Raw genomic sequence first — 27,552 nt, 5'->3', positions numbered from 1 at the left:
ATAAAACAAAGCTGCTAAAAATTTAGGCCACCACAATGGTCACTGGTGCACTAATGTAGCTGGGATGTCTACTGTCAATGCTTGACAATTATGTCTTGGTTAAAATTTTAATGTGTAGAAAATCAAAATATTATAAGTAATATATGATATTTGTAAGTAGCAGACAAGGAAGATGTAATAGTTCCTTTTTTGTGACTGCTCCCAACCATAGGACATAATATATGGATATGAACTTTCTAGAAGTTATTGCTCCGGACTGTGTTGTTAGCTTTGCTTATTAAAGATGATTATACCCTCTTGTATCTGCATTTTTTTTAAATGAACCTAAACTTGACATGAAGTTCAAAGTGGAATAAGAGCAAAACCAGTTCCTAGGGAAACATATCACAGAACAAGAGCAGAAAAACAGACATTTACGAACACTAGGGAATAAAAAGGATACCATTGTGAGCAGCCCTGTCCAGAAATGTATTATACTCTGTAATATGAAAGTTTTTTTTTTTTTTAACTGTATACTTTAGACAGCATGGAAACTCTGGTGGTGTAGTGGTTAAGAGCTACAGCTGCTAACCAAAGCAGCAGTTCAAATCCACCAGGTGTTTCTTGGAAACCCTATGGGGCAGTTCTACTCTGTCCTATAGGGTCACTATGAGTTGGAATTGACTTGACAACAAAGGCTTTTGGGTTAGACAGCACTGAAATGATAAAGCAGCTAATTAAGATAAATTCAATAATTAAATAAGAAGTACATTGATCACTGAATAAGACAGCAATGTCTGAAGGAGTTGTGAAAGGCTAGAAGGTAATGATTTTAGAGTAACTCACAGACTGACTTGGAAAGATAATTTTTTTTTAACAATTTGTTTTATTTTGTTGTTGTTGAAAATACACACAGCAGAGCATATACCATTGTAACAATTTCTGTGTGTATAATTCATTGACATTGACTACATTCTTCAAGTTGTACAACCATTCTCATCCTTTTCCAAATTGTTCCTCCTTCTTAACATAAACTCACTGTTACCTAAGCTTCCTATCTAACCTTTTGAGTTGTTCTCCTCAATTTGATCCCATTCAGATAGTTCTTTAAACGAGCAGAATGCTCAAGGCAGACATTGTTTACTAATTAAGTTAAACTAGTATTTGGTTTAAAGAAGACTTCAAGGTATATTTCTGGCTTAAGGTTTAAAGATTATCTCAGGGCAATAGTTTCTGGGTTTCATCCAGCTTCAATGGCTCCAGAAAGGCTGAATTCTACGAGAATTTGAAATTCTATTCCACATTTTCCACCTTTTGATCAGAATTCTTCTACAGAATCTTTGATCAAAACATTCAGTAACAGTATCCAAGCACCATCCAGTTCTTCTGATCTCATGGCAGGGGAGACAGTTATTCAGGGAGGCTATTAGCCATACATTCCATATTCTCCTCTTATTCCTGACTCTCTTTATTCCTCTGTTGCTCCAATTGTTGTACCTTGGATGGCTGCTTGCAAATTTTTAAGACTCCAGGTACTACACAACAAACTAGAAGGTAGAACAAAAGCACTAAACACAGTATTAGGCCAATTAATTGAGATGTCCTATGACATCATGACCCTAAACCTCCAAATCAATAAACTAAATCCCATGAGGTATTTGGTTGTACATAAGCAGTCTCAGCAGCTGCTCTTTTGTTGTTGTTGTTTTTATTGTAAAAATATATATCACACAACATTTGCCAATTCAACTTTTTATAGATGTATAACAAGCCATGGTGTTTCTAATCGCCTCATATGCATGTTAAAGGGGGACAATCAGTAACGAAGACTGAAGAAGAATTGATTCCTTTGAATTATGGTGTTAGCAAAGAATAGTGAATATACCATGGACTGCCAGAAGAACAAATAAATCTGTCTTGGAAAAAGTACTGCCAGAATGCTCATTAGAAGCAAAGATGGCAAGACTTTGCCTCACTTAATTTCTACATGCTATCAGCATGGACCAGTCCCTGGAGAAGGACATCATGCTTGGTAAAGTAGAGGGTCAGAGAAAAAAAAGGAAGACGCTTGGCAAGGTGGATTGTCACAGTGGCTGCAGCAACAGGCTCAAGCATAACAACTATTGTGGGAATGGCACAGAACTGGGCAGTGTTTCCTTCTGTTGTACATAGGGTTGCTATAAGTCGGAACCAACTTGACGGCACCTAACAACAACAATAACGTATTGACATCAATCACATTAATCAGTTGTGCTAGCACTACCCTTAATCAGTGTGAATTTTCCATTAAATAAACAGAAATTCAGTGCTCCATGACCAATAACTCCCCCCTTTCCTCTTCCCTCCCATACCTGGTAACCACTAATAAACTTTTGTCTCTATAAATTTGTCTGTTCTTATATTTTTATATAAGTGAGATTATACAATATTTGTCCTTTTGTGATTGACTTATTTCACTCAGCAATCCATGCTTTAGCATGTATCACAACTTCTTTTCTCTTTCTGGCTGAGTAGTATTTCACTGTACATAAAAAACGTACCACATTTTGTTTATCCATCCATCCATTGGTGGACATTTAGGTTATTTCCACCTTTTGCCTATTGTGAATAGTGCTGCAATGAACACTGGAGTACATATGTCTGTTCGCATTGCTGCTTCCAAGTCCCTTGCGTATATTCCTAGCAGTGGAATTTCTCAATAATTCTATTTTTAAATGTCATATACTTTCATGATTACTGCCTATATACTTTTGACAATGAAATTAAATATAAATAGGCTTTAGATATTTTGTATGGGAAGATATTTTTTTCCCTCTTAGAAAAACAGTGGAATCATTTAGAATGTACTAAAAAGGACAGCCTGTAATTTAAAGGGAACTGGGTTAATTTTTTCTAGTGTGAAGCATTGGCTCTCTAATTTAATCCTGTTTTCCTCAGGGTTATATGGGATTTTTTTTTTTTTTTTCTACTTAATCCCTCCACCACCACAGTGACCTGGCTCCACGACAATCTCTTTGGCCCCAACCTCAGTCTCCTCCCCCAGGTGGCCCATTCTAGCTAGGCAGAGGAGCACAGCCATAGCATTTTACTAGTCCAAGAAACTGAAAAACCAAACCCACTGCTAGAGGCCTTGTAGGGCGAAGTAGAACTGCCCCATAGGGTTTCCAAGGCTGTAAATCTTTACGGAATCAGACTCCCATATCTTTCTCCTGCTGAGTGGCTGGTGGGTTCAAACCACCGACCTTTTGGTAAGCAGACACGCACTTTACCACTGCACCACCAGGGGTTCCTTACTAATCCACTGGGGGTTGATATTCAGCATTGCTGGGGTGGATTTCTTGGAGCAGAGGTTGGGATAAACACTCAATCTAAGATGCCGCCACTTTACAGAAGAGTTAACTGGAGGGTGGCCCTACCTGCTTCCCTAAACCCTCTTTTGTAGGTGGTATAGGCTTCATGATGAGACCAGGAAAACCTTCAAGAGATCTCAATGGCCTTGCCTGTGGTTTTCAATGCTTGACAAACAAGTGGTTTTGCATAGGGAGATTTCCAGGTAAGATGAATGGCAGGAAATGAGACATTAGCCAAGAAGAAGTATATTGTGTGGCAACTGAAGAAGGAAACAAACCAACTTAGTTCCTGTTTTGTTTCTGTTTAGAGAATGTTCTCTCTTTTCTATCAGTGGGGATTTTGCAAATAAGATTGCAGTTGGGGTATTAAGAAGGCTGTTCAATTTATTCAGATAGACAATGGAAATAGGAAGGCTGGGTCTTTGGGCATCAGAAGACTGTATTGTGTTATAATGAGTTTGCCAGGGAAATGGTTTGGACACCCTGCACTCTGGAAGCAAAACCACGGTTACTGCATCTGTGGTAGGCTTGCATTAAAGAGTCCAAAAGAACAGAATGCAGTGATATGAAGCAAAGAGAGCGCCGCATGAGCCATGATCTTAAAGCAGGACTGAAACCCTGTCTCTTAAAATGGCCTTAAGAAGCCATATAACTCAGCCTCTATTACTAAGCAGCGCTGCATGGAAATCACTGAAAGACCAGCCTCCTAGCAAGGTTAGTTGCACTAAAGGCCCTTGGCACTTGGTGGCTGTGTCTAACCACAAGGTAAGCTAGTTCTGTGACTTCATAATTAAAAAAAAAAAAACTAAACAGGTACGAATATCCTACTTTTATCATTTACCAGTGTGGGACCTTGGGCATGTTTTTCACCATTCTAAGCCTCAGTTTCTACATTTGCAAAAAAAATGTCGTAGAGGAAGTACCATCAAAATGCTCCTTAGAAGTGAGGATGATGAAAGTGCATCTTGATTACTTTGGATATGTTATCAGGAGGGAAAAATTCCTAGAGAAGGACACCATGCTTGGTAAAGTAGAGGGTCAAGGAAAAAGAGAAAAACCCTCAACGAGATGGATTCACACAGTGGCCGCAATAACGGGCTCAAACATACCTACTATTGTGAAGATGGTGCAGGACCTGGCAACATTTCATTCTGTTATACACAAGGACTCTATGAGTCAGAGCTGACTCGACTGCACCTAACTTCTTTCTGGTAATGATACAAGAGTTAAATAAGCTAGCATATGTTGAGTGCCTCCTCTTCTCCTCCCCTTTTGGAACTCCAGTTACATGAATGTTAGACTACTTGATGTTATGGAGGTGTGCTGCTTGGGTCTTCCTTCAAGAAAAAAAACTTGGCATTCAGGTGCAAGAAGTGCAGTTATTGTACAGCCTCTAACTGTTAGTACCTTCAGAATCTACCTCAGGTTTTGAGCTAAGTCCATGCTGTTCTTGGGAAGTCCTCAGCCTGGCCATTTCTACCCAACATGGGACTCCTGTAATGGGCAATCTTTAATCTGAAGCCCTTTTCGGGTTGGCTGATTTTATCAGAGAGGTATGACAATTTGAGGCTCTCTGTGCCCAATTCTGCTTCCACCCGCCAAAACTTTTCATTCAACAGTATCAGATCTGCTTCATGGTCTGAAAGATTTTCTTGCACAATCCTGTTCCCTCCCCCTTAATCTTTCCAAGGCATTACCCCCCGATAAATCTCCTGCACCCCAAACTCCATCTCAGCATCTTCTTCACAGAAGACTCAATTTAGACAGTTGGTACCAGGGGTGGTCCAAGAAAGCAGGTAGTAAGATTGAGTTTTGGAACCAGATTACTCACCACATCGCTGGCAAATGAGAATCCAATCTCAGGGTTATGTGAGGCATGGAACATCCCCGGTACAAAGTGTGACCCAGTTGCTGATCTGTAGTGGGAGAGAAAAAAAAGCTGAAGACCAAACTCAGGATTTAATAAAGAGTTGCTGAGCTGCAAAGAAAATTGAATGCTAAACCAAGACAGGTCTGCCGTGCCAAGATCAGGGTCCCAATTCAAAAAACCCACCCTGACAGATGGGATGAGGACATTTGGGCAAATTCCACCAATTATCTGGCTCTCCAGACTCCTCTGGGCCCTCAGAGTCTGTAGAAGTACTGAGAGGGGCAGCATGGGAAAGAGGGTGTACAGAGGGTATAGGCCTAACAACTTGGGCATTATGGTATTGTTTTTACCTAGCTTGCATAGTTAACTTTTACATACGCCAGTGATTTTGTGATTTTACAGTTCCCTTCTCCTCCCCTTGCCTTTGTCTTTCCCATGATCCTATAAAGTTTGAAATCAGCCTATGTGCCTCTTTAAGAAGTAGGCAGCAAGTGATACATCTGGAGGAGAAAGAGACTAAATAAAAGAGCCAATCTGGTGACTGGAACTAGGATGGCCTTAGAGGATCTTTGAGAATACTCACAGAAGGTCAATTTGTCTGAAACGCAGTTATCATGCTTACTTCAGAGAGGAACTAACAAATTTCTTGAGCTCTTCAGACCCAAAACCCGTCCCTATCCTCTGGCCTCCAGGAAACAGATTTTGGAGGAGTCCATTTCCCTCTGTCTCTTGTGTACCTGTATACAATAAAGGCCCTCTTGCTGCTCACCCCACCCGTTTCAGTACTGGCTTCTGCAGCAGGTGGCTCGAATCCGTACTTTGCGGTAACAGTGCCCCTTTCACTAAGAGCTGCCATTCTTACTCTGTGTGGAGACACTGCAGAGGCCTCTCCCCTACAAAGCAAGAGAAGCTCCCCTCACGAAGGGAATTCAATATACTGGAGTAAATATATTATGTGAAGGCAAAAATATTGACCAGAGGATTATGTTCCAAAGGACCACTATTCATTAAAAAGCCATCAGATATGCACTGATGGTAAGAGACAGGAGCATCTAAGAAGTTCAGTGGTGGCCCATCACTACTGGCTAGAGCTAACAGTGGCTAGGGCTATAGTCACAAATTGTGGCACAAGGATAGTAGCACTTAATTATCACTTAAGGGCACTCAATCATCTTCCAGTGAGCTTTTCATCACCCTGCAAACCACTTCCCATGAACTGGTCTCAGCCCACCAGCCCTCATCAGTGAATTTCATTCAAACACACTGTGGACTCCAGCTTGGCCATAACCTCTAGAGAGTTTCTTGCCCAACTAGTTGGCAACTTCCCATGGTACAGCTCAAGGATTTCATTACCTTCCAGTAAGTTTGACATCCAGCAGGCTGCATCCTGCAGGCCAGCTCTAGCTGACAGACACCTGTCAATAAGTTTCATAGACACCAGATGCACTGTTCCTACAAACCAGTTCCTACCTGTATCCTCCGGCAAGTTTTTTCGCTACCAGTATCCTGAATGTTTCTGTCATAACTACCTTTCCAATTAGATCTGAATATCAGACTGGGGGTGGGGACCCCTCCTCTAAGTTCTTAGTTATTCTTTGTTTGCTGTTGTTATTGTTAGATGCCGTTGAGTCAGTTCCGATTCACAGTGACCCTATGTACAACAGAATGAAACACTACCCAGTCCTGCACCATCCTCATAATCATTGCTATGTTTGAGCCCATTGTTGCAGCCACTGTGTTAATCCATCTCATTGAAGGTCTTCCTTTTTTTTTTTTTTTTGATGAACCCTATACCTTACCAAGCATGATGTCCTTCTCCAGGGACTGGTCCCTCCTGATAACATACCAAAAGTATGTGAGACATAGTCTCACCATCCTTGTTTCCAAGGAGCACTCTGGCTGTACTTCTTCCAAGACAGACTTGTTCATTCTTTTGGCGGTCCATGGTATATTCAATATTCTTCACCAAAAGCATAATTTAAAGGCATCGATTCTTCGGTCTTCCTTATTCATTGTTCAACTTTTGCATGCATATACTATCATGGCTTGGGTCAGGCACACCTCAATCCTCAAAGTGACATCTTTGCTTTTTAATACTTTAAAGAGATATTTTGCAGCAGATAACCAATGCAATACACATAGTTTCATTTCCTGACTGCTGTTTCTATGGGCATTGATTGTGGATCCAAGTAAAATGAAATCCTTGACAATGTCAATCTTTTCTCCATTAATCATGATGTTGCTTACTGGTCCAGTTGTGAGGATTTTTGTTTTCTTTATTTTGAGGTATAATCCATACTGAAGGCTGTAATCTTTGATCTTCATCAGTAAATGCTTCAAGTCCTCTTCGCTTTCAGCATGCAAGGTTGTGTCATCTGCATATCTAAGGTTAATGAGTCTTCCACCAATCTTGATGCCACATTCTTCTTCATATAGCCAGTTTCTCGGATTATTTGCTCAGCATACAGATTAAGTGAGTGTGGTGAAAGGATACAACCCTAATGCACACCTTTCTTGATTTTAAACCATGCAGTATTCCCTTGCTCTGTTCAAACGACTGCTTCTTGGTCTATGTACAGGTTCTGCATGAGCACAATTAAGTGTCCCGGAATTCCCATTCTTTGCAGTATTATCCATAATTTGTTACGATCCACACAGTAGAATGGGTTTTCATAGTCAATAAACCACAGATAAACATCCTTCTGGTATTCTCTGCTTTCAGCCAAAATTCATCTAACATCAGCAGTGATACCCTCGTTCCACATCCTCTTCTGAATCCAGCTTGAATTTCTGCCAGTTGTCTGTCCATGTACTGCTGCAACCACTTTTAAGTGATCTCCAGCAAATTTTATTTGCATGTGATATTAATCATATTGTTCAATAGTTTCTGCATTCTGTTGGATCACCTTTCATTGCAATGGGCACGAATATGGATCTCTTCAAGTCAGTTGGCCATTAGCTGTCTTCCAAATTTCTTGGCATAGATGAGTGAGCACCTCCAGTGCTGCATCCCTTTGTTGAAATATTTTAATTGGTACTCAATTGGTATTCTGTCCTGGAGCCTTGTTTTCTTCAGTGCCTTCAGTGCAGCTTGGACTCCCTCAATACCATCGGTTCTTGATCATATGCTACCTCCTGAAATGGTTGAACGTTGACCGATTCTTTTTGGTACAGTGACTCTGTGAATTCTTTCAATCTGCTTTTGATGCTTCCTGCATTGTTCAATATTTTGCCTGTGTTGTTGTTGTTGTTAGGTGTCACTGATTCAGTTCCAACTCATAGTGACCCTGTGTACTACAGAATGAAATATTGCCTGGTCTTGCACCATCCTCATGACCGTTGCTATGCTTGCACCCATTGTTGCAGCCCCTGTGTCAATCCATCTCATTGAGGGTCTTCCTCTTTTTCTTTGACCCTCTACTTTACCATACATGATGACCTTCTTCAGAGACTGATCCCTCTGATAACATGTACAAAGTATCTGAGACATAGTCTCACCATCCTTGCTTCTAACGTGCATTCTGGCTGTACTTCTTTCAAGACAGATTCGTTCGTTCTTTTGGCAGTCCATGGTATATTCAATATTCTTCACCAATACCATAATTCAAAGGCTTCAATGCTTCTTCGGTTTTCCTTATTCATTGCCCAGATTTTGCATGCATATGAGGTGATTTAAAACACTGTGGCTTGAATCAGGCACACATTAGTCCTTAAAGCGACTCCTTCGAAATTGCAGCTTGAGGCTTGAATTTTTTATTTGGTTTTTTTGGCTTGAGAAATGCTGAGTGTGTTTTTCCCTTTTGGTTTTCTAACTCCTGGTCTTTGCCCATTTCTTTATTTTACTCTGTCTTCTCAAGCCACCCTTTGAAATCTCTTCAGCTCTTTTACTTTATCATTTCTTCCATTCTCTTTAGCAACTCCGCGTACAAGAGCAAGTTTCAGAGTCTCTTCTGACATCCATTTTGGTCTTTTCTTACTTTCCTGTCTTTTTAGTGACCTTTTCATTTCTTTATGTACAATGTCCTTGATGTCATCCTACAACTCTTCTGGTCTTTGGTCAATAGTATTCAATGCATCAAATCTATTCTTGAGATGGTCTCCAAATTCAGGTGGGATATACTGCAGGTCGTATTTTGGCTCCTGTGGGCTTGTTTTAATTTTCTTCAGTGTCAACTTGAATTTGCATATGATCAGTTGCAAGTCGGCCCCTGGCCTTGTTCTGACAATGACATTGAGCTTTCTCATCATCTCTTTCCACAGATGTAGTCATCTTGATTCTTGTGTTTTCCATCTGGTGAGCTCCACATGTATAGTTGCCATTTATGTTGTTGAAAAGGTATTTGCAACGAAGAAGTCACTGGTCTTGCAAAATTCTATCATGCAATCTCTGGTGTTGTTTTTATCACCAAGGTCTTATGTTCCAACAACCTATCATTCTTCTTTGTTTCCAACTTTTGCATTACAGTCACCAGTAATTTTTAATGCATCTTGACTGCATGTCTGATCAATTTGAGACTGCAGAAGGTGGTAAAAATCTTCAATTTCCTTATCTTTGGCATTAGTGGTTGGTGCATAAATTCATATAATAGTTGTATTTACTGTTCTTCCTTTTAAAAATAACATTGCCTTCTAGTTGATCCCGACTCATAGTGACCTATAGGACAGAGTAAAACTGCCCCCACAGAGTTTCCAAGCAGCGGCTGGTGAATTCCAACTGCCGACCTTTTGGTTAGTAGCCCAACTCTTAACCACTGCGCCACAAGGCCTCTTCTTCTAGGCGTATGGGTATTGTCCTATAGTTGACAACATTGTACTTCAGGATAGATCTTGAAATGCTCTTTTTAAAGATGAATGCGATCCCATTCCTCTTCAATTTGTCATCCCGGCATGGTAGACCATATATATGATTGTCTGATTCAAAATGGCCAATACCAGTCCATTTCAGCTCACTAATGCTTAGGATATCGATCTTTACGCATTCAATTTCATTTTTGACCACTTCCAGTTTTCCTAGATTCATACTTCATACATTCCACGTTCCAATTATTAATGCATGTTTGCAGCTGTTTCTTCTCCTTTTGAGTTGTGCAACATCAGCAAATGAAGGTCTCAAAAGCTTGAATACATCCACATCATTAAGGTTGACTCGACTTTGAAGAAGCAGCTCTTTCCCAGTTATATTTTGAGTGCCTTCCAACCTGAGGGGCTCATCTTCTGGCACTATATCAGACAATACTCCGCTGCTATTGGTAAGATTTTCACTGGTCAATTTTTTTCAGAAGTAGACTGCCAGGTCCTTCTTCCTAGTCTGTCTTAGTCTGGAAGCTCTGCTAAAACCTGTTCACCAAGGGGGACCCTCCTGGTATTTGAAATACTGGTGGTGAAGCTTTCAGCATCACAGCAACATGCAAGCCATCACAGTACAACAAACTGACAGATGCGTGGTGGTCTCCCTTGTTTACTCTCTCTCAATTTCTGAAGATAGTAGTTGATTCCTGTATTTGCCCTTTTTGTAATCCACAGAGTCCTCTTCTGCCTTTTAATAGTTAACCACCTATTATGGAATGAATTGTGTACCCCAAAAATATGTATTGTAAATCCTAACCTCTATGTCTGTGGCTATAATCCCATTTGGGAATGAGTTTTCTTTGTTATGTAAATAAGGCAGGATTAGTGTAGGGTGTGTTTTTGAGTCAATCTTTCACAAGATACAAAAGAAGCAAATTAAGCAAGCAGAAATGAGGGGAAGATAGATGCCTAACCACAGGCAGATCTCCAAGAAACCAGGAAAAAGAAACTGAAGAGACAAAGACCTTCCCCCAGAGCTGACAGAAAGAGACAGCTTTTCCCTAGAGTCGGCGCCCTGAATTCAGACTTCTAACCTCCTGAACTGTGAGAAAATAAATTTCTGTTTGTTAAAGCCATCCACTTGCAGTATTTTTTTATAGCAGCACTAGATAACTAAAAAAAAAAACTAAGACACCATATTTACTGGTTGCTACTTTTCTTAACAGCATTATTGAGATATAACTCATATACCACAAAGTTCACCCACTTAAAGTATTTGAAATACTGGTAATTCAGTCACTTTTAGTATATTCACAGAATTGTGCAACCATAATCTCATTGAGGACATTGTTGTCACCTTCGAAAGAAACTCCATACCTGTAAGCAGATACCCTCCATTTTCCGCCAACCTCCAGCCTAGTCAATCACTAATGTACCTTCTGCCTCTATAGACTATTCTGGACATCACATATAAAGGAAATTTTACAATATGTGGTCTTTTGCTACTGGTCTTTTCTCCTAGTTTCTATGTTGTCATGTCACTTTTCCTTTGACACATAAAAGTTCTAAATTTTGAAGAAGTCCAATTTTTTCTCCCCTTTGGTTCCTTATGTTTTGGGTGTCTTATTTAAGAAACTATTGCTTAATCCAAAGTTACAAAGATTTACACCTATGTTTTCTTCTAAGAATTCTACAGCTTTAGCTCTTACTTAGGTTTTGATTCATTTTGACTTAATTTTGTGTATGGCATGAGGTAGAGGTACAACTTCATCCCTTTGTAGTTTTCACTGACCCTGTACTTTACCGAACATAATGTCCTTCTCTAATGATTGGTCTTTCTTGATGACATGTCTAAAGTAAGCAAGCCAAAGTCTCACCATCCTTGCTTCTTAGGAGCATTTGATTTTATTTCTTCTAAGACTGTTTTATTTGTTCTTCTGCCAGTCCATGGTATATTCAATATTCTTCACCAATCCTACAATTTGAAAGCATCAATTCTTTTCATGGCCCAGCTTTCACATGCATATGAGGTGGCTGAAATCCAATATGAGTGATGAAGACACACAGAACAGAGAGACAGAGACGAAAGAAGCCATGGGACAATGGAGGCAGAGACTGAGAAAGGGCATGGAATAGATTCTCTCTCAGAGCCCTCAGAACAATCAACACAGTGACACCCTGATTTTGGACTCCTAACCTTCTGAACTGTGAGAAAATAAATTTTTGTTCTTGTAAGTCACACTATTCCTAGTACTTTGTTATGGTAACCCTAATTAACTAATACAACTTTCTTGATTAAAATGTTTTATTCTTTATAATGCTATTGTAAGTGAAATTGTTTTCTTATCTCATTTTAGCATTGTTCATTGCCATTGTATAGAATAATTGATTTTTGCACATTAATCTTGCATTCTGCACTCCACTGATTTACGAGTTTAAGTTTTTATGCGGTTCCTTAGGATTTTCTATATACAAAACTATGTCATCTGCAAATAGAGATATTTTTACTTCTTCCTTTCCATTCTGGATGCAATTTGTTTCTTTACTAGTCTAACTGTCCAGACTGGAACTGCCAGCACAATCCTTAAGAGAATTAGCAAGAGCAGACATCCTTGCTTTGTTCCTGATCTTAGGGGAAAAGGATTCAGTCTTTCAGTATTAAAAATGATGTTAACTGTAAGTTTGCTGTAGATGCCCTATATCAGGTTTTGGAACTTTTCTTCTATTTCTATTTTGTTGAGTGTTGTTATCCTGAAAGAGTGCTACATTTTTTGTCAGATGCTTTTTCTGCACCTATTAAGATAATCATATAGTTTTTGTACTTTATAGTATATTGTATTAATCAACTTACCTAGGCTGAGCCAATTGTGTCTTCTTGGGATATATCCCACTTGGTCATGGTGTATAATCCTTTTTCTATGTCCCCGGATTCAATTTACTAGTATTTAGTTAAGGATTTTTGCATTTATATTCATTAGAGATACTGGTTCATTGTTTGTTGTTCTTTTCTATCTTTGTCTGGCTTTGGTATGAGGGTACTACTGGCTTCATAAAATGAGTTTGGAAGCATTCTCTCCTCTTCCAGCTTTAGGCAGTCTAGCTAAAGTTTTGTCAATGTTACTGATTTCAAAGAATAAACTTTTGGTTTTGCTAATTTTCTCTGTTGTTTTTTCTATTTTCTGTTTCATTTATTTATGTCCTAATATTTATTATATTCTTCTTTCTGCTTTCTTTGAGCTTAGTTTTCTTTCTTTCCCAGTCTTAAAGTGGTAAGTTATTGATTTGAGATCTTTTTAAGTATGTGTTTATAGTTATAAATTTTCCTCTAAGCCCTGCTTTAGCTGCATCCCGTAAGTTTTCGAATATTGTATTTTTGCTTTTATTCACCTGAAAACCTGTTGCTGTTGAGTGTATTCTGACTCACAGCAACCCTATAGGACAGAGTAGAACTGCCCAATAGAGTTTCCAAGAAGCGGCTGGTAAATTCAAACTGCTGGCCTTTTGGTTAGCAGCTGTAGCTCTTAATTACTGTGCCATCAGGGCCCCATTCATCTGAAAGTACTTTCTAATTTCCTTTTGTTTTAGTTATCTAGTGCTGCTATAACAGAAATACCACAAGTGGATGACTTTAACAAAGAGAAATTTATTTCCTCACAGTAAAGCAGGCTAAAAGTCCAAATTCAGGGTGTCGGTTCCAGGGGACGGCTTTCTCTCTCTGTCAGCTCTGGAGGAAGATTCCTTGTCCTCAAATTTCCCCTGGTGGAGGAACTTCTCAGGCGCAGGGACCCCCACGTCCAAAGTACACGCTCTGCTCCCAGTGCGGCTTTCTTGGCGGTATGAGGTCCCCCTGTCTCTCTGCTCACTTCTTTTATATCTCAAGAGATTGCCTCAAGACACAATCCAATCTTGTACATTGAGTCCTGCCTCACTAACACAACTGCTGCCCATCCTCCCTCATTAACATCATAGAGGCAGGATTTACAACATATCGGAAAATCACACAATACCAGGAATCGCGACCCAGCCAAACTGATACACACATTTTTGGGACATAATTCAATCCATGATACTTTTGTAATTTTTTCTTTGACATATTGGTTATTTAGCAGTGCTTTTTAAATTTCCAAATATTTCTGACTTTTCCAAATTTCCTTGTGTTATTAAATTCTAATTTAATTCCATTGTGGTTAGAAAACATATTTTGTATGATATCAATCCTTTTAAATTTATGTATGTTTCATGGCCCAGCATATGGTCTATATTGGAGAATGTTTTATGTGAACTTGAGAAGAATGTGTATTCCATTGTTATTGGGTGGACCACTCTACAGATATCTTTTAAGTCTAGCTGGTTTATAGTGCTGTTCAAGGCCTTTCTTTGTTGATCTGACTGCAAGTGGGGTACTGAAGTCTCCAACTGTTCTTGTTAGGTGCCACCAAGTTGATTCTGACTCACAGCGACTCTATGTACAAAAGAATGAAACACTGCCCAGTCCTGTGCCACCATCACGATCATTTTATGTTTAAGCACATTGTTGTAGACACTGGGTCAATCCATCTTGTTGAAGATCTTCCTCTTTTTTTGCTGAAGTCTCCAACAATTATTATTGAATTTCCTTTTTCTCCCTTCAATTCTATCTGTTTTGCTTCATATATTTTGGGGCTGTGCTGTTAGGTTCGTATATATTTATAATTGCTTTATCTTCTGACATCATCTGGTGCCATTTCCTTATTCCAATATGGCTTTGTTCTCATTTCACTCCTTTGTGATGTTATCAAGTACATTATATTTTTGTTATTGGCCCAAGTATACAAATATACATATTGTTTTAAGCAATTGCTTTGTACTTCATTTTATTTTTATGCTTTAGGTGGAGGTTTACAGAGCCAGTTAGTTTCCCATTCAATAGTTTATACACAAATCGTTTTGTGACATTGGCTGCAATCCCCACAATGCATCAGCAGTCTCCCCATTAGCACCCGCAGTTTCCCATTCTCATTTGTCTGGTTTTCCTGCTCCTTTCTGCCTTTTCCTCATTGCTTTTGGGCAGATGTTGCCCTTTTGGTCTCATATAGATGACTGTTCTAAGGCACTTTCCTCACAGGTGTTATTGTTTATTTTATAGGCCTATTATTTGGCTGAAAGATGATCTCCAGGAATGGCTTCAACTCCAAGTTAGAAGTGTGTCAAAGGGCTATAGTCTTAATGGTTCCTCCAGTCTCAGGCCAGTAAATCTGATCTTTTTCATAAATTTGAATTTTGTTCTACATTTTTTTCCCACTCTAACTGGGACCTTCTATCGTGATCCTGGTCAGGGCGGTCAGTACTGGTAGTCGGGCACCATCTAGTTCTTGGTCTTAGGCTAGTGGAGGCTATGGTTCCTGTTGTCCACTAGTCCTTTGGACTAATCATTTCCTTCAGTCTTTGGTTTTCTTCACTTTCTTTTGCTCTGGATGGAAAGAGACCAATAGTTGAATCTTAAATGGCTGCTCGCAACCTTTTAAGACCCCAGGTGCTACTCACTAAAGTAGGATGTAGAACATTGTCTTTATGAACTGTTATGCAAATTGACCTAGATGTCCCCTGAGACTATGATCCTTAGCCTTAAAGCTCAGTAACTCAGTTCCACAAGGTGTCTGGTTATGTCTAGGATGTTTCCATGATTGTGCCCCCGTGTGCTCTAATATATATATGAATATGCATGCAGCCCATACAAATACATATGTAGAAATATCCACAGCCAAATCTATATATGCACGTGTGTACTCCCATACGCCCTCCCACACCTTTTCAGCATACATATCTGTGTATTCTCTCATAAATCCTTGTTTGTTAACACTGCTGTTGCAGGATTATGTTATAGTATTTACCATCATTGCCTTTCAGTGTCTTCCCTTGCCTTGGTCATGTTGTGCTGACTGTCCCCATATTGTGTAACATACGTCTACTTTCTAGTTAGTGATTTTCTCTCTCATGCTCTCCCATTTCTGGTAACCATCAAAAAAATGTTTCTTTCTGTGTAAACCTTTTCTCGACTATTTATAATCGTGGTCTCATACAATATTTGTCCTTTTGTGATTGACTTATTTCACTCAGCATAATGACATCCAGATTTCATCCATGCTGTGAGATATTTTGCAGATTCATCATTTTCTTTATTATTGCATAGTATTCCATTGTGTGTATGTACAAGTTTGATTAACCATTCATCCATTGATGGGCACTTAGTGGTTTACATCTTTTTGCGATTGTGAATAAAGCTACAATGAACATGGGTCTATTCTCTAGGCTCTTATTTCTCTAGGAGATATACCTAGGGAAGGCTACATCATATGTTATTTCTATTTCTAGCTTTTTAAGGAAGTGCCATAATATTTTCCATAGTGGTTGTGCCATTTTACATCCCCACTAGTAATGTATAAGAGTTCCAACCCCTCACATTATCATCAACAATTGTTGTTTTGCTTTTTTTTTTTTTGATCAGTGCCATTATTGTCAGGGTGAGATTGTATCTCATTGCAGTTTTGATTTGCATATCTCTAATGGCTAATGATTGTTAGCATCTCTTCATGTGTTTTTTAGCTGCCTGAATGACTTCTTCAGTGAAGTGTCTGTTCATATCCTGTGACCATTTTTTAACTGGGTTGTTTGTCTTTTTGTTGTTGAGGTGTTGACATTTCCTATACATTTTAGAGATTCGATTCTTGTCAGATACAGTGAAGCCAAAAAGTTTTTCCCAGTTTGTAGGTTCTCTTTTCACTCTTTTGGTGAAGTCTTTTGATGAATATAAGTGTTCCATTTTTAGGAGATCCCAGTTATCTAGTTTTACTTCTGTTGTTTGTGCATTTTAGTTATGTTTGGTATTCTATTTATGCCATATACTAGGGCCCTGTCTTGATTATCTAGTGCTGCTATAACAGGAATACCATATGTGGATGAATTTAACAAAGAAAAATTTGTTCTCTGACGGTCTAGGAGGCTAGAAGTCCGAATTCAGGGTGTGAGCTCCAGGGCGGGGGGGACGGTGCTTTTTCTCTCTGTCGGTTCTTGCAGGGGGTCCTTGTCATCAGTCTTCACTGGTTGAGGAGCTTCTCAGCACAGGGACCTTGGGTCCAAAGGATGCACAATTCTCCCAGTTCTTGTTTCTTAGTGGCATGAGGTCTCCCCGTCTCTGCTCACTTCTCTCTTTTATATCTCAAAAGAGATTGGTTTAGGACACAACCTAATCTTGCAGATTGAGTCCTGCTGTATTAACATAATTGCCTCTCATCCTGCCTCATTAACATCATAGAGGTAGGATTTACAACACATTGGAAAATTACATCAGGCAACAAAATGGTGGACAATCACACACTACTGGGAATCATGTCCTAGCCAAATTTACAGATATTTTTGAGGGACACAATTCAATCCATGACAGTCCACCCTTTTGCCCCCCCAAAATTCATGTCCTTCCCACATAAACACATTCACCTCATCATATCATAGCAAAAGTCTTAAATCAACTCCAAGTCCAAAATCCAAAACTTCTTCACCTGTGAAATCTAGAATACATGTTATCTGCTTCCAAAGTACAATAGTGGAAGCGGCACAAGCTAGACACTTCCATTACAAATGGGAGAAACCGGAGGGGAAAAAGGGATAACAGGCACCAAGCAAGTCAGCAGAACACATTACATTAGCCCTCAAGGGCTGAAAATAGTCCTCTGTTCTCTGAGACCATTTACACAATGGCCCTGCCCTCCAGACTCCAGGAATTGGCCACACTCTCTGGATTCTGAGTGGAGGCCCCTGGGTCCTGGGCTTCAGACTTGCCTTCCAGTTCCACTGGAACCACAACTCTGCTCCCTCGGCTTTGGACAGCCCCATTCTCCTGGTCCGAGTGACCGGTTCTCTACTGCTGGTGGTTTTCTTTGGTCTTTTACATCCCTAAGTTAGATTTATTCCTAAGCATTTTATATTTTGGCAGCTACTGTAAATGGTATTATTTTCCTGATTTCCTTTTCAAATTTCTCGTTGGTGTAGAGGAATCCAACTGGTTTTTGTAGGTTGATTTTGTACCCTGTCACTTCGCTGAATTCTTCTATTGGTTCCAGTAGATTTCTTGTGAAGTTTCTGGAATTCTCTATGAATATGATCCTATCAACTGCAAATAGGGATAGTATTACTTCTTCCTTACCAATTTTTATGCCCTTTATTTCACTTCCTTTTCTTAGTGGTCTAGCTAGGACTTCCAACATAATATTGAATAAGAGTGGTAATAAAGGGCACCCTTGTCTCATTCCCATTCTCAAGGGGGATGCTTTCAGTCTCTCCATTGAGAATGATGTTGGCTGTTTGTTTTGTATATATTCCATTATGTTGAGGAATTTCTATTTCTTTTTAGATGAGAGTGTTTATCTAGAATGGGTGTTGGACTTTATCAAATGCCTTTTTTGTATCAATTAAGCTGATCATATGATTCTTCCTTGTTTTATTTATGTGGAGGATTACGTTGATTGATTTGCTAATGTTGAACCATGCTTGCATACCTGGTATGAATTCCACTTGGTCATATCTTTTTTTATATGCTGTTGAATTCTATTGGCTAGAATTTTGTTGAGAATTTTTGCATCTGTATGCATTAGAGATATTGGTCTATAATTTCTTTTTTAGTGGTGTGTTTGCCTGGTTTTGGTATCAGGGTTATGCTGGCTTCATAAAATAAGTTTGGGAAATATTCCTTCCTTTTCTGTATCCTGGAATAGTTTGAATAATATTGGTGTCAACGCGTCTCTGAATGTTTGGTAGAATTCTCCAGTGAAGTGTCTGGGCCAGGCCTTTGGTGGTGGGGGGGAGGGGGCGGGGGGGCAGTTTTTTTAAGGACCTCTTCAATTTCTTGTTATGGTTCTGTTCAGATTTTCTACCTCAGTTTGTGTTTGTTTGGGTAGGTAGTTGTTTCTAGAAATTTGTCCTCTTCTAGGTTTTCAAATTTGTTGGAGCATAATTTTTCATATTATGCTATGATCCTTTTTATTTCATTTGGTTCTGTTATGTCACCTATCTCATTTCTTATCTGAATTATTTGCATCTTGTCCTCTTCTTTTGCCACTTTGGCAAGTAGTTTGCTGATTTTATAGATCTTTTCGAAGAATCAGCTTCTAGTCTTGTTAATTCTTTTGGTTGTTTTTCTGTATTTTAATTCATTTATTTCTGCTCTAATCTTTATTATTTCCTTTCTTCTAGTGGCTGTGGGCTTCTTTTGCTGCTCTTTTTCTGTTTGAGTTGAAGGTTAAGATATTGACTTTGGTCCTTTGTTATTTTTTGATGTGAGCATTTATTACTACAAACTGATCTCTGAGCACCACTTTTGCTGTGTCCCAAAGGTTTTGGAATGGTGTTCTCATTCTCTGATTCTAGGTTTTTCTTTAAATTTCATTTTTAATTTCTCCTATTACCCAGTGGTTTCTATACAAGGTGTTATTCAGTTTCCATGTATTTTTTTCCCCTTGTTCTTCCTGTTACTGTTTCCTCATTTATAGCATTGTGATCAGAGAAGATATTTTATATTATTTTGATTTTTTTTTTAATTTATTGAGGCTTGTTTTTTGGCCTAAAGTATGGTCTATTCTGGAGAATGATTCATGGGCATTGGAGAAGAATGTGTAACGTGCTGTTCTTGGGTGTTCTGTATACGTCTGTGAGGTCGAGTTGCTTGATGTGATGTTTAGACCTTCTGTATCTTTGTTGAGTTTCTTTCTAGTTGTTCTGTCCTTCATTCAAAGTGGTGTGTTAAAGTCTCCTACTATTTTAGAATTGTCTATTTCTCTTTTCATTATCATTAAAGTTTATGTATTTTGCAGCTCAGTCACTGGGTGAGTGCAATTACTTTTTAAATCAGTTAAGGAAAAATATGTAATTACACTCTTTAATACTTACATAATCACCTTTACTGGCACTCTTTTATTTTGTGGGTTAATTTATTGTCTGGTATCACTTGCTTTCAGTATGAAAATTTTTCTTCAGTATGTCTCGTAAAGCAGATCTTTCATTTTATCTGAGAATGTCTATTTTGCTTTAACTTTTGAAAGATATTTTGGCTTAAAATATGATTGTTCCTTGAGTTTGCTTTTTCTCTCAGAACCGTGAATGTTATCCCACTGTCCTCTGACCTCCATCGTTTCTGATGAGAAGTTAGCTGTTAATCTGATTGGGGTTCACTTGTACATGATTATTTTTTCTCTTGATGTTTTCAGTATTTTCTTTGTCCGTGGCTTTCAACATTTAACTATGATTAATCTGGTTATGGGTTTTCTTACATTTATCCTACCTGGAGTTTGTTGAGTGTCTTGGAGGTGTAATATTTTTCATCAAATTAGGGAAGTTTTCAGTAATTATTTCTTCAAATACTTCCTTCTCTTTTCCCTCCTGTCCTTCTAGGCCTGCCATTACATGTATGTTGCTAAGCTTATGGTGTTGTCCACATTTCCTTGAGTTTATGGTTAATACATGTATATGACCTGTTGCCATGAAGTTGATTCCTACTCATAGTGATCCTGTAGGACAGAACAGAACTTCGCCCATAGGGTTTCTAAAGGCTGTAAATCTTTATGGAAGCCAATTGTCACATCTTTCTTCTATGGAGCAGCTAGTGGGTTCGAACTACCACTCTTCCAGTTATCAGTTGAGCACTTTACCACCGCACCATCAGGGCTCTCTCCATATGTGTGTGTGTGTGTGTGTGTATGATTTAATTTAAATGGTACAGTTCAATGGTTTTCAGCATAGTCAGAGCTGTGCAACCATCACCACAATCCATTTTAGCATTACCATCACCCAAAAAGAAACCCCAGACCACTAGCAGTCACTCTGCAGTTCCCTTCAACACCTTTAGCTCTAAGCAACCACTAAATACCCTATCTCTGTGAATTTGCCTATTCTAGATATTTCATTGAATCATGCAACATGTGGTCTATGCGACTCATTTCACTAAGCATATTTTCAAGGTTCAACAGTGTTGTAGCATGAACCAATAACTCATTCCTTATTAGGGCTAAATTATATCAGTGTATGGATAAACCACTTTTTGTTTTCATTCATCAGTGGGCTCATATTTGGGTTGTTTCCACTTTTGGCCCATATGAATGATGCTGCTATGAACATCTATGCACAAGTTTTTGCATGAAGATATGCTTTATTTCTGTTGGGTATATATCCAGGAATGGAATTATTAGATCATATAGTAACTCAATGATTAATCTTTTGAGGAAGTTCCCGTTTTCCAAAATGGCTCCATCATCTCACATTCCAACCAGCAGTCTATCATGGTTCCAATTTCTCCACATCCTCTCTGATACTTTTTATCTTCTAATAGATTATAGCCATGTAAGTGGGTGTGAAGTGGTATATGATTTTGATTTGCATTTCCTTTATGATTGACATGCAGGAGAAAGATGTAGCAGTCTGCTTTTGTAAAGATTTACAGCCTTGGTAAAGCTATGGGGCAGTTTTACACCATATAATAGGGTTGCTAAGATTCAGAATCAACTGGACAGCAATTCATTTGATTTTTGGTTAATGAATACTGATGCTGAACATCTTTTCATATGGTTATTGGCCATTTGCATATCTTTAGTCAGTCCCTTTGCCAATTTTTAAATTAGGCTGTCTTACCGGTTGTCTTGCAAATATTTTCTCCCATTCTGTGGGCTGTCTTTACACTTTCTTGATGGTATTCACTGAAGCACAAGTTTTAAATTTCGATGAAGTTGAATTAATCAATTTTGCCATGTTGACCAAAATGGCCGAGTAAGGAGCTCTGAAATTCCACTCCCTTCAATAAAAATCAATAAAAAGACTGCAAAAATAGTCAAAATTAGCTTTTTTCAGGATTCTGAAAACTAATCAAATGATTCTAGTGACCCATAAAACACTTGTTCAAGAAAAATGACTGAGTCTCAGTAAGAACAGTGAGCTTTGTGACATTTTAACTTATGCTAGTTGTAACCCCAATTTCCCAAATCAGCAGTAGCCTTAAAGGCCTGCATTACCAGTATGGAAGAGAGAACAGTCCTCAATGGAAAATAATTGTAAGGATTTGTTTTGACCTGAAAGACATTTACGGCAAATGTTTTAGATATTGCTGCCTGAGGCAATAGGTAAAAATTGGAGTAAACAAAAGGTTAACGAAAAACCTTTTGGGAAAAGGCTGGGGGATGAGATGTCCATAACGGCTTCTAAAAGCTCTGACATACTCCTAGGAATCTAGAAGTTCACACGCCTCTCCAAGGCTGCGCACATGCTCAAAAAAGGCCTAATTCTCACCTCTGATGGACCTAGAGGCTCTGCAGAAACAGGAAGTGACGGTTAAGGCAGTACTGTAAAGTGCTTGGCTGAGTGTTTAAGATGTGTCCCAACACACACATAGAGCCTCTCAGCAAAGACTTGAAGTTTATTTTTCATTCTAGACATTTAAGAAAATCTCTGTCCCATCACTACCTAACAATTAAGGTAACAAAACAGTGGCCATATATGAAAGAGAATACAGACTTCACAAACTTAGAACTAAGAAAAGTCACTAAACAAACAACTACAGAAAGACGCAACGACAAACCCTGGGGAGGAGAGAGAATCTTATCTCCAGAGTTACCATATTACAGCATTCAAAATGTTTAGTTTCTAACAAAAACTTATGAGGAATGCAAAGAAACAGGCAAGTATGGTACACACACGATAAAAAAAAAAGCAATCAACAGAAGTTAGCCCTGCGGATGCCCAGATGTTGGAATTCCTGGACAAAGACTGATTTAGCTATTTAAAACACATTCAAAGAGCTAAGGGAACATATCTAAGCGAAATAAAGGAAAACAAGGCAACAATGTCTCAATAAATAAAGAATATCAATAAAGAGAAAGAAATTATAAAAAGGAACCAGATAGAAAGTCTGGAGTTCAAAGGTAAATAAGTTAAATAAAAAATACAACAGGGAAACTCAACAGCAGAAATCAGCAGTAAGAAGAAAGAATCAACAAATTTGAAGATAGGTCAATTGAGATTATTCAGTTTGACGAACAGAAAGAAAAAAAAAAAAGATGAACAGAGCCTCAAAAACCTATGGAACACCATCAAGCATACCAACATACACATAAGGGAAGTCCCATACAGAGTGAAACAAGTGTCAGAATGAATATTTGAAAATTTTGATTAAAAACCACCTACAAATCCATGAAACCCTATAAACTCCAAGAAGGATAAACTCAGAGATCCACACAAAGACACATCATAACCAAACTACTGAAAAACAAAGAAAAGTATCTTGAAAGCAAGAGGAAAGCAGCTCATCACATACAAGGGGTCCTCAAGACTAACGGCTAATTTCTCATCAGAAAACATGGATGCCAGAAAGTAATAGGATGAAATAGTCACAGTGCTGGAAAAAAAAAAAAAAACTGTCAACCAAAATTTCTATATCCAGCAAAACTATCCTTCAAAAAATGAAGGATAAACAATCCATGTCACAAAACAATATGTGTATTAATTGTTTAACGAGAAACTAATTTGCTCTGTAATCTTTCACCTAAAGCACAATAAAAAACTTCAAAATGAAGGAAAAATTAAAACATTTCCAGGTTAACAAAATGAGGGCATTCTTTTCACTAGCAGACTTGCCCTAACAGAAATACAAAAAGGAATCTTTCAAGCTGAAATGAAAGGGCACTAGATAGTAACTCAAGCTGACATTAAGGAATAAAAAACACCAGAGTAAAGGTAACTACATAGGTAAATACAAGACAGTATAAGGGTACCTTTTCTTTGTAATCCCTTTTTCCTCCTGACTTAAAAGGAAATTCCACAAAGCAATAATTATGAATCTATGTTGAAGAGCACACAATTTATAAACATAATTTGTGACACACAGAATGGTGGGGGTGGGAATGGAACTATATGAAAGCAAAGTTTTTGTATACAATTGAAATTAAGTTGGTATTAATCTGAAATAGACTGTTATAAATTAAGATGCTAATTTTAATCCCCGGGGCAACCACTAAGAAAATAACTTAAAATACTGTAAAATAAACAAGTGGATTAAAAAATGTATACTTGAAAATATCTCTTTAACATGAGAAGGCTGTAATAGAGAAACTGAGGTACCAAAAAGATATACAATGTATTTTTAAAAAGGAGAGAAACAAAGACAGAGAGTAGGAGAATGGAAAAAAAAAAAAAAAGGTATGATCCAACTACATACTGCCTAGAAAGGACTCATTTGAGAATCTGATACAAATGAGTCAAAAGACACCAGGAGTGAACATATTAATATCAAACAAAGTAGACTTTAAGGCAAAAATTGTTATGAGAGACAATAGGGTCAATTCCTGAAGAACATATAACAATTATAAAGATATATGCACCTAACAACAGTACCACAAAATACATGCAGCAAAAAAAGAAGTGAAGGGAGAAATAGTTCAGCAATAATAGTTGGGGACTTCAATATTCCATTTTCAATAATGCGTAGAACAATTAAACAGGCAGATCATAAAAGAAATAAAAGACTTCAGAAACCACTATAAACCAACTAGAGGTAACTGATGTATATAGAAGACTCCATGCAACAACAGAACATACATTCTTCTCAGTGCACACAGAGTATTCTCCAGGATAGACCATATTTTAGGGCACAAAACAAGTCTCAATTAATTTAAAAATATTTAAATCATACAAGGTATGTTATTTATTCACAGCGAAATGAAATTAGAAATCAATAACAGAAGGAAATTTGGAATAATCACAAAAATGTGTAAACCGGACAACACATTCTCAAAAAAATCCATGGATCAAAGATACCACAAGGGAAACTAGAAAATATTTTCAGATGGAAAAAATACAACATACAAAAAATTATGGGAGGCAATAAAATCTGTGCTCAGAGAGAAATACAAACGCCTACATTTAGAAAGATCTCAAACCAACAGCCAAATCTTCCACCTTAAGCAACTAGAAAAACAAGAAAACTAAACCGAAAGCAAGAAGAAACAATAAAGATTACAGTGAAGATAAACAAAATAAACAGAAAAGCAAAATGGAAAATCAACAAAACCAAAACCTAGTTCTTTGAAAAGATCAATAAAACTGACAAATCTTTAGCTGGACTGGCCAAGAAAAGGAGGTACAACTAAAATTATTAAAATGAGGACTTAAAGGGGGGAACATTACAAAAATACAGGACTATAAGGGAACTCTATGAACACTCGTAACGCCAAAAAAAAATTAGCTAACCAAATGAAATGAACACTTTTCTAGAATGACAGACACTATCAAAACAGACTCAAGAAAAAATAGAATATCTGAATAGACCTATAGTAAGCAAAGAAATTTAGTACTTTAAAAAACACACAACAGGGGCGGGGCCAAGACGGTGAACTAGTCAGAAGCTTCTGCTGATCCCTCTTAAAACAAAGACCCGAAAAAACAAGTGAATTGATTATATATATATGACAAGCTAGTAACCTTGAGCATCAAAGGCAAAATTAAGGAATTGGCCTGAGTGACGGGCGAGAGGCCGTGCAGAAGCTGTGACAAGTTGCCGAGCCCATGCAGCACCTCGGCTCTGATTCCTTGGCACCGTTCTTTGATGCAACTGCAGTGGGGCTAATGGTAGTTTCCTGAGACACGGAAGCCTCAGTGAAAGAAGGCAAGCACAGTGGTGTACCCCTGACCCTGTGGTGTGTCTACAGCAGGGCTGGCTGTGGTGTTTAGGAAGTGGCTGCTTCAGCAAAAGAAGGCAACCGAAGTGCCAGCACCCCAGCCCCCTGGTGTGATGGCTGCGGGACTGGCTGTGGAGTTCAGGACATAGCTGCTTCAGTGAAAGAAGGCAAGCGTGGGATGCAGCCCTAACATGCTGGGGCAATCCTGGCGGGGACCCAGCCAGCACACACAGGCTACACATGCCTCTGGAATCTGAGATAAAACAGCACTCTTGGCACAAGATAAGCAATTTTGTCTAATTTAACATAAGCACGTGGATCTAAGCTCCTTTTTTTTGAAAGAACTCTCTCCTTTCTGATCCCTCCTCCCTCTGCCCCAACCGGCTTCATTAACAGTTGATTTCCCTGGGCCTGAGATAGAACCTGCTGCGCTCCCTGAGCCATTCTCCTGGCCAGGGAGAAGGAAAAATTGACAAACAGGGGAAAATACTCTGCTGACTCCCCTAATCTGGAAGTTCAGAGCAGAAGTGGCTCCAGTTCAGGCATAAGCAATCCAAAGATTTTGTCTTTCACCCCTGCATGGGTCCAAGTAGCTATTATATTGCAAGGGCAAATCTGTTTGAGGTCTAAATGTAACTGTTTCAGCTGTGTGGTGGAGAGGCGGGTTTTGGAGGTCTGATATCGCTCTACCTATTAAACAGGGCCTTCCCCTAACCATAGCAGGGGTCTGAGGACTGAAGGCTCCATCCACACCACCTAGCCACCCATGTAGGAGTCCAGGAATAGTGGTGCCTACCAGTCCTTACAGGTACAAGCATTGGGTGCCTAAGGTACAACTTCAGAGCCCGCCCACCAGAGCGCTCTAGAGAACAGAGATGCTCCATCCTCACTGACACTTGGGGGAAGGCTGTCAGCCCCCTGCCTTTCTCAGAGTGTGACCCCCTGCCGCTGCCAGAAACCTGTGCATACACCCAGCACCACTGCTCCTCTAAGATAGTAAGAGCCTACACCACACAACAGGTGACCAACTATCAGGACACCTGAGTTGAAACTATACAATAGTAAATGGACTCCTAGGAACATATACCTGGTAACAGCTCACACCATCTGGTAACAGGACATTAGTGCTTCAAAGCCTCCAAAAATCAAGTTAGCTCACTCTACTAGCCTATTTAGGTATATACTGAAACAAAACAAAGCAAGAAACTAGGACACAGTGACCAAACATAAAATAATACAATAACTTATACATGGCTCACAGACAACAGTCGATATCAAACCACATAAAGAAGCGGACCATAATTGCTTCAACAAACTCCCAGAGAATCAAGGACTCTCCCAGATGAAGATGTATTCCTATCATTACCAGATGTAAAACACAAAAGATTAATAAACAGAACTCTTCAAGACATCAGGAATACCATCAAGAAGGAGATCAGGCAACACACCGAAAAAGCCAAGGACCATACAGATAAAGCAGTTGAAATTAAAAAGATTATCCAGGAACATAATGAAAAATGTAATAAACTGCAAGAATCCATTGATGGCAATCAGAAATTCAGAGTATTAACAATAAAATTACAGAATCAGACAACTCAACAGAAAGTCAGAGGAGCAGAATTGAGGAACTGGAATTCAGAATTAGTGAGAATGAAGATAAAACACTTGCCAACAACATATTCAAAGGAAAATCATATTAAAGAATTAAAAAAAAATAAAGAAACCCTAAGAATCATGTGGGACTCTATCAAGAATAACTTGCGAGTGACTGAATACCAGAACAGGGAAGGGTAACAGAAAATAGAGAGAGAATTGTTGAAGACTTGTTGGCAGAAAACTTCCCTGACATCATGAAAGATGAAAGGATATCTATCCATGA

At 38.7% G+C, this 27,552-nt stretch overlaps 1 protein-coding gene across 1 annotated transcript in view; it reads right to left on the bottom strand.

Moving 5' to 3' along the window:
• Window positions 1–741: 741 nt before the first annotated feature.
• The window catches only part of ZNF518A (zinc finger protein 518A), a 62,930-nt gene continuing 36,119 nt past the window's right edge, over window positions 742–27,552 (bottom strand). Inside the window, exon 5 of the transcript XR_007513511.1 lies at window positions 742–5,245. The gene's annotated coding sequence lies outside the window, so the exon portion shown is untranslated. The remainder of the gene's footprint in view (window positions 5,246–27,552) is intronic.

The sequence above is a fragment of the Elephas maximus genome, chromosome 16 (genome assembly GCF_024166365.1).
Source record: "Elephas maximus indicus isolate mEleMax1 chromosome 16, mEleMax1 primary haplotype, whole genome shotgun sequence".
Lineage (NCBI taxonomy): Eukaryota > Metazoa > Chordata > Mammalia > Proboscidea > Elephantidae > Elephas > Elephas maximus.
Note: the sequence above shows the minus strand (reverse complement) of the source record. Positions and strands in the feature narration are given on the sequence as shown.